The 8,827-nt window shown below is 37.5% G+C and overlaps 1 long non-coding RNA gene across 2 annotated transcripts; it reads left to right on the top strand.

Moving 5' to 3' along the window:
• Nucleotides 1–309: 309 nt before the first annotated feature.
• LOC149198273 (uncharacterized) lies at nt 310–4,858 on the top strand. Of its 2 annotated transcripts, none has more exons than XR_016254802.1 (3): nt 310–522; nt 554–2,237; nt 4,582–4,858. It is a non-coding gene; the product is annotated as an uncharacterized LOC149198273 (long non-coding RNA). The 2 variants fall into 2 exon arrangements; XR_016254801.1 differs by having other exon boundaries at nt 554–2,251.
• The last annotated feature ends 3,969 nt before the right edge of the window (nt 4,859–8,827 follow it).

Below are 8,827 nucleotides of genomic sequence, written 5' to 3'. Positions count from 1 at the left end.
ACGTATTTACTCCACTGGGAGATTCGTTCGCTGCATCGGGGAGACAAGCATTGGTGCTGAGCAGGGGAAGGGACAGAGATGGAGATCCCCAGCACAGAGAATGCTTTCTCAGAGTGGTTGAATCAGGGGAGGCAGCAGTGGAGGCCTGCCCCTTGGAATCCGTCCATTACTGTCCTTGCGAAGATCCATGACGGAGTAGCCATTTCACCAGAGAAAGAAATGTTTACAGACGGAGTAGCCATTTCACCAGAGAAAGAAATGTTTATAGAGAGAGGCACTGCCCTCCTCAAGATCAAAATCTCCCGATGTCATTTTGCTGTCTGCCAAAAATCATGCATCAAAGACTTGACTCAATCTTGGGTACTGCAGAATAGCTTAATTTAAAATCTGTTATTAAATCTTGCTGTTTGATTAAACCTGCATGGTAGATATGGCATAGCAATATGCCCCATAACAAGATTGCAGATCGGAAAGGGCATCAGGGCTGGATGAAGGCAGAAGGACCTTACTTCATATTTCCAGGTGGTGGCACCATGTTTCCCGATATTTCCAGGTGGTGGCACCATGTTTCCCGATGGAGCAATACAATACATTCAGAAGCTGAAACAATATTTACCTATAAGTGGTGGAACCATCAGGACAGCTTTGGATGTTGGCTGTGGGGTTTGAACTTTCTCCCTTTCTCTTCTCCTTAATGTATTGTTTTTGAAGCACCTTTGCAATCTAATTTGTAAATGTACTAGTAGAGCCACGACCCATGAGGGGTTAAGACCTTGACACTTCTGGAGTTGAAAAACAAAATGGCGAGGTTGTAGTGATCGATGATAGAGAAGTGAGAGGAGACAATGAAGATGAGGTAGGATGGGATTTAAAAGATTTGAAGCTACCTGCAGATGCCTAAGCTGTGAATGTTGCAGCTACAACTCATAATGTCATTAGTTACGCCATCACCTTGTATGCCAGTAATTCAAATCTGGATACAGAAAATCTTTTCTCGCAGGTGAGAATGCAGCTGCCCGTAACATTAATATGGCGATGCAGCTCTCAACAACTTGGTATTAAGAATTTCACTCCATTAAAAGTTAAAACCTTTGTTTTTGGATCTTTACATGGGCAGCCATACCTTCCTGCATTTGTTTCTTCTCTGTGGTCTTCTTAGCAATAGAGGGAGGCTGGAGTGAGACTGCTAGCTCAAATTTCAGAGGTCCATGAGCTTTGATATTTAAACTTTTTTTTATTAGATGAGAAACTTAGACTAGCTTACAAAGCCACAACAGATGGGAAGTTTAGTGAAATTTCTTACCATCTTGCACACAATTCCAGTTATTGATGTAGATTCCGTTTAGGAAGTTGAGAAGGTGAAGAAATTGATTGGAATTGCTAAAGAATGTGTTCTGGGTCTTCAAATGGAGGTCAAGAGGAAGTTAAGGATCATACTGTCGAACAGCAAGAGCTTGCAGCCTATTTTACTCATTGCAACCTTCAAAAAGTCCATTTGAGGTTGGCTTTGCCGAATGCCATAGGTGTTTGCCAGGGAACTTGTACAGCTGCTAACTTGGTTTGATAACTGCTGGCAAATGAGCCTGCTGCAAACCATGCAACAAAGGCACAAGAAGTTCTGCAGGCATGTGGGAGGCAGTTGCAGGATGCTAAAAACACTGAATTATGACTTCAGAAATCTTTTTGTTGTTTTTGCAGCAACTTTTGCACCTGTATACTGTGGTCAGAAGTATGTGTCCTTTCCATATTGTGCACCACACTTTATTCCAATCATAAAGGGAAATCTATGTGCTATATGTGAGCTTGCAGTTGTGTTCTGGGTCTTCAGATGCAGGTCAAGGGAAAGGAAGTTAAGGATGATACTGTTCAACAGAAAGAGCTCGCAGTTTATTTTAGTCATAGCAACCTTCAAAAATTCCATTTGAGGTTGGCTTTGCTGAATACCATGGGTGTTTGTTATAAAGGAGGGAGCTTCAGTACAACAGCTAACTTTGCTTGATGACTATTGGAAAGTGAACCCCTGCAAACCATTCAACAAAGGTACAAGTTCTGCAGGCATGCGAGAAGCAGCTGCAGGATGCCAAAAAACTGAATTATGACTTTGACTTCAGAAAGCCTTTTGTTGGTGGTGCAGCAACTTTTACACCTATATACCATGGTCAGTCAGAAGGATGTGTCCTGTCCATATTGTACAACATGCTTTGTTCCAGTCATACAAGGAAATCTCTGCCCTATATGTGAGCTTGCCATTGTGGGTTCCAATGCTTCTGGGTGTTGAATGTGCATCTTTATTTCAAGAAATTTCATCACCCATGCATATTTCCATATCAGTATTGCACTCTACCTTTGAGAACCATGTTGAGAGATATGGCAGGACAATCACTAAAAAGTCTTGGACAAACTTGAGGGTCTTCTTAAGAGATTGGAGGAGGTTGTTTAGTGATCACTGAAATGACAGTAGAAGTAAAACTTTCCATGTTTTTTCATTGTTTACAATTTGAAATTCCAGTCTGTGTTTTTGCTTCCCTTTCTCAGTCTCAGACAACGAAAAGTGCCAGTAATTTAGCTTTAGGTCTGGAGAATTTTTGATAGACCCCCCTGGGTGTTAATCCTATCTTTATCGTGCAAGTGTTCTATTGGTTTGTCTGAGTAGAAACAGGCACTAGGGTCTTATTATTCAACATCAGAAAGCAATGTAATTGTTTGAATGCTTTTTCATATGTAGGCCCTGTCCAAATCGGAACTGCTCAAATTGCCCTGTTGGACTGGGCATGGTATTGAACCAGCCTGCTGACCAGACCGGTACCTAACCAGTACAAACTGGCCCTAACTGACTGGACAGGAGACTTAAATTTTTATGAAATTTCTGAATGAATTTTCTTGTACATGCACAACAGACTTAGGTTTATTATTTTGATGATGACTATAGATGCACAGTAAACAGTTGTGAAGTTTTCTTAATGCATGGAAATCACAATCCTCTCTTAATTATGACTCGAGAGTCAAAATTTATATCTCTGAAGTTGTTATGTCTTCGAATGAAAACTATTGACAAAATGCTTAAAAGAATTGGTTTGCATCTACATAACAGCATTCATGTCTGTACTTGTATGTTGGTCATAGTGCTTTAGATTTGAGTTGCTATCTTTGTTTACACAGGTATTCTAAGTTCAGAACATAACCATCACTTTTACACCAAAAAGACTTGGAAATTTTACAACCAGCTGTTTGTGCTACATGCACTTGAAAAGGTGTCATTTATTTGCTGAAACCAAGGCATCTTTTAATGCAATTGACTCGCAAGGAAATTTATGTCACAATTTAGATTTGCATTATTTGTATATTTATCTGTTTATATGCTGAAAATTTAGTAGTGGGGTATACTGTAATACTGTATTCACGCTGCCTGGGAAACTTACACCCAATTTGAACCCAAAATAATTATTTTCTGAATGCATACAAGTGTTCTGAGTTTTCCTTCAGGACTGCCACAAGGACAAGTGTTTTTCCATATTAAATCTTAAAGTGATTTTTTCATTAAAAACTAATCATTTTATGTATTTTTTTCAACTCTGGTTCATTGATTATGTTTCCTGTTTGAAACCCAGTTAGATAGTTGGCCAGTTCAAAGCCCGGTTCTTGTTTTTAAGACCATACTTCAATCCCATGCAATTTTTAAGATCTTTGTCCATTAATATTTAACTGTTTTAATTGCATAGCTGGTTTTCAAATGGTGTTTTGGACAAGAGAATATTAATGGCAATATAGGAAACTCTGATAGAATGTAATGACTGAACAATGTGCTAGGAGCAGAAGTTCAGTGAAATGCTGATTAATGGGTTTGAAAATATGATAGGAAAATAGAAACACATGGAGGATGATGAAAAAAAGTGAGTGGTGTGTTAAATGTTGTTAATTAGCACTTTTGTTATTGACATGGATATGTTGGCATATTTGGATGCTGTAATATTGAATGGAGAAGACTACATTATTTTACAAATTTCTGAGCTGGTTGGTGGAGAAGTGATGATTAGATTAATGGAAAAACAAAACAATGTGTGAGGAATAGTTAAGTGAAGTACTAACATTAATGGGTTTGAGAATACATAAGTAAAATTCAAATGCATGGAGGATGATGAACAAACTTTGACTGGTGTTTAATATGTTGTTAACTGCAATTTTTGTTGTTTTCCTTTGCATGCCAACTTTTTGTCTTTAAAATGTTGAATATTCTCTAGCAATGGAAGAGAATATGAAATTTCAATTCCTCCAAAGTGAGATTTACCACATAAAATCAGAAATTTCAGTGCTTGGATTAATATGCCCTGGATCACCATTCTGGACAAGAGATGATTAATGTCAAAAGGTTATTAAGGAACAATGTAGGAAGAGAAGTCTAATGAAGCACTGATATTAGTGTTTTTAAAAAAATGACAGGAAAATGCAGATGCATGGAGGATGATGAACCAAGTTAGGAGTGGCATGTAATATGTTATTCAACTACTACTTTTGTTATTGACATGAATGATGGGGCACTCAACATTTTATGGCTAATGGTAATAATGATTTAATGTGTTGCAGAATACCAAATGTTGACTCTCACTGTTGCAGTGATTAAAGTACAGTGTTACAGAAACCAAATTGAATTCGATCCAAGGTAACTTTTTTGCTGCATTCTTGTTGGTTTCTCTATATGTTGGTAGAATCACAGGGAGAGTAACCAATATGAAATGATGTGCATTGGTATTGAAATAATAATTGGCCTTAATTGGCCAGTGTTGGTGATGGTGCAAGTAATTACAAAGTTGGGCAAATTGACCTGAAAGAAATAGGTGAAGATTACTTGTTTGATTATGATTTCAATGTGTGGTTGGCTTTTAAAAATCATAACAAGGTAATGATGTTAAGCAGAAACAATAGTTGGTGGCTTGAAGTAGATGGGATGTGTCATGCTGGGAGTAGCAATTTGATCAAATATATTCCAAAATTTTTCAATGACACCAGATAGGGATGTTACAGACTAGAACGTACATGCAGTGATAGTTTGTCGCCTAAATTGGTTAAGTCAATTTATGGAAATTCTGATATTTATCTTGCTTCACCCAAAGCTCCTTATCCTGTGGAGCTTGTCCAAGAAAATCCTTATCAGTTTTCTGAGATTTTAATGTTGCATTTTCTGTCTTACTATTTGCTTAGACTTAAAATCAAATTTCATATTAGCTTTTAGTCTATAAACTGTCGAAGATACTCTGGAATTTAATATGGAAATGAGATTCCCTACATAAAAGAGGAAAATTTAGTGCTTTAATTAATATACTCTAGTTCACCTTTTGCAACAAGTGACGATTAATTTCAAATCAAGGTTCTAGTTAAGTTTGGTTGGCTCTTGGAACAACATCTCAAGTACCATAAGATGGGAATATTTGCTGCCCATGGATTTCCTTGGCTTGTTTCATCTTTTGATGGGCGAGTGCAAGTAAGAACACGTCTATACAATTTGAATAGTATGTACTTGCATTATGGTGAATTCTCTTTGGTTATCAAGGTGCTCCGGGAACTAGGGCATCTTCAGATTTACATGATATTTAACTATTTTCTAGAGAGATCAGGGGACTCTGGGCACAAGTTTAATAGGATGGTGATGATGGCAATATCATTGAATATTCTATGACTAGAAATGTGATTTGGCAGGTGTGAGGCCTTCTCTTCTTACCCTCGAACGTATGATTTTATTCATGCAATTGGCATTGAATCTCTAATAAGATATCTGAGTAGACATGGAAACAGGTGCCTTTCTGATCCTCCATTTGTCTTTTGGGTTTTCTTCAGATTCTTGAACCTATCACTTTATATTGTTTACATTCATGAACCTTGGTCTAAAGAATGATATCTCTCCTCCTCTGTGATAGGCATTCTTCAATCATCATTTTTAGTTCCATGTTAAAGTTCATGTGTTACTTACTCATTGGTTTTGGATTTTATGCTTACAGATGTAGTCTTGTTGATTTGATGATTGAAATGGATAGAATTCTCGGCCTGAAGGAACTGTTGTTGTCTGGGATACTCCTAAGGTCATTGATAGGGTTGCAAAGATTGCAAGTGCAATACGCTGTAGTACAGAAGTTTATGACACTGACACTGAGGTATCTAATGTTCTGAAAAGTCTCATTGTGATATCCACTAACAGAAGGCACGGGTCTAAAAATTGTTTAGTTTGAGTTTGTGAGCAGGATGTGAAATGGTTCAATTTGTTTCTGCATGGTTGTTTTTTATTTTTTTTACAAAGATAGCCCTTCAATTGCTTGCATATTATGAGTTTCTTATGGATTCCACAATCTCCCCTGTTTAGCTACTGTACCTTCAGCTAATACATAGTCATTTGAAAAAGATGTACCTTCAACTCCCGTATCTATTTTTTCACCAACTTTATGACTGCAATCACAGGAAAAATTAATCAACATAAAACATCTCCCCATGACTCTGAAAATGTGTGGAGTTGTTACAGCCAATTCACACTTCCGAGTGTTAGTTAAATTAAGGTGAATGAGACTAAAGAATTCCTACCCTTTGAACCAAAAGTTGTTAAGTTTTGTTATGGATAATTTTTAGTAACATCCATGACACACATATGCCGTTATTTTTTAACTTAATCTCCACTATGTTTAACTTATTATTGGAGGCAATCCTGAATGGAAAGAGAAGGAGGTGCTGATGAGACTTGGTCACTAATTCCCACTGTACTTAAACCAAATATGTATAGAAATGGATTTTTATATTTTGTATCCTGCCCACCTCATTGTGAATATATCATGTATGACTTGGTCAACAATGATCACTCACCTAACTCTATAATTTTTATTTCGTGACCCTGAGAATCTTGGCCAAAGATGATCACTCTCCACCAATTTTGTGCTTTCATAAATACCTAATACAATATAAAGTGTACATCATGCATAGTTACAACAATATTCTTTTATAACTTGCATTCTTTTTTTCACATTTGTAAGTATTTTGCATTGTTGTTGACTGTACTAATATCAGTTAGTATCAAAACCTCAAAACCTCAGATTAACTACTTTGGGAGTTCTGCAATTCTAGCTTCCTTGGTGTCCCTTTTATTCAGAATTATCCTCAAAATCTCAACTCCAAGCCACTCTAGGAATCCATAGCACATGAATTGTTCTCTTCTCCTATTAGCAGGTCAATAGACATGCATGCAGCACCTTCCCACTCCAGCTTCTTTATCCATTTTTCCACGGTTTTCCATACATTTTATACAATCACAGTACTCTTCATAGCCTTGAATACCACATGTTTAATTGCCATGCTAGAGTGGGTTCCTATTGTGTCTATCATGGATTCTTGGCACAAATCTTATCATAGATCAGAACTGAAGTACTACAATTTTGGCATTCAACTTGCAATATCAAGCACACTTGCAATTTTTTCATGAATGTCTCCTCGACACAAATTCTTCCTGCAGTGCCACACTTCAAAACTCCAAATCAATGTAGATCAGAACTGAAGTACTACAATTTTGGCATTCAACTTGCAATATCAAGCACACTTGCAATTTTTTCATGAATGTCTCCTCGACACAAATTCTTCCTGCAGTGCCACACTTCAAAACTCCAAATCAATGTAGCTGGTGTTTCAGTTTTGCATCATGACTTTTAAACTTACCATTTCTCTCCTAGGGTCTATGATTGTCCAATATCTTTTGAGATTGTAATGGAAGCTAGCAAAAGCTATTCACAACAAACATATCAACTTTTCCAAGGAGTGTCACATGATTTTCTTTTCCACTTGGTAAGTATTGTCCAATTATGGTAAGAGACCCTCTTTTTTGTCTTTGCTAGTGGGCTTCAGTACAACAACTTTGAGGAAAAAATAACCTAATAGTCACTCTATGCTTGGAAGGTTTCAGAGATGAAGGCAAATTACTTTTGTCATCATGGGGTGATAAGAAATTTAATATTAGAAGAAGAGGAGGTACTAGTAGATTCTAAATAAATTAGCAATGCAACAACATAAATGTTTGCAACAAATTTAGAGAGATCCACCTTGTTGAACAATGCACACACTACATTGATAATGGATTTCGGTACTGGCGTTTTCTTTGCAACATCTGGTGCAAATGCTATTAAATTTCAAATTGAATTCAGTAGATCCATGGTATATATCTTACATGCATAATGGTGGGTGGATGGGTGCCCTACAACGGAATTTGGCAAATGGTGGGAGACAGCAATGGAATCGGGAAGGGGAAACCTCCACAGAATGGCAAACGGTGGCAGACAACAATGGAATCGGGGAGGGGAGACCTCCATAGAATCGACAGTGAGCTTCACTGATAAATTCGAATTTGTTAGAAGAGGTTCACCAGTAAGAGGAGCGAACAAAAACCAAAGGGGGAAACGTCGAGTAGTTAGCCTAGTCAGAGGAAAAAATGTGGAAATTGACAGGAACTCACACGAGATTCGATGGGAGGAGAGTGAATTCTGACTAAAAATCGTGGAAACTTATAGGAAGTCACGCTAGATTCGATCGGAAAGCGTGAATTCCGACTGAACATGGTGGAAACTAACAGGAACTCACGCGAGATTCAATGTGGGAGCATGAATTCTGACTAAAAATTGTTGAGACTGACTGCCGTCCGTGTAGTATAACACCATGGACAAAACAAACGGGAAATTTCCCATGACTGGTATCCAGGGATACCAGTCATGAGGGATGTCATATACCAGCTCAGCCAAAATAGTCAAATCCCTATGCAATAAGGGGATGGAAAATTACATGTGGTGTTCTACAATATCCAATCAAAAAT

This window comes from Pinus tabuliformis, chromosome 2_2, assembly GCF_031772625.1.
Source record: "Pinus tabuliformis cultivar Carrire ecotype Pingquan chromosome 2_2, CPIR1, whole genome shotgun sequence".
NCBI classification, from domain to species: Eukaryota; Viridiplantae; Streptophyta; class Pinopsida; order Pinales; family Pinaceae; genus Pinus; species Pinus tabuliformis.
Note: the sequence above shows the minus strand (reverse complement) of the source record. Positions and strands in the feature narration are given on the sequence as shown.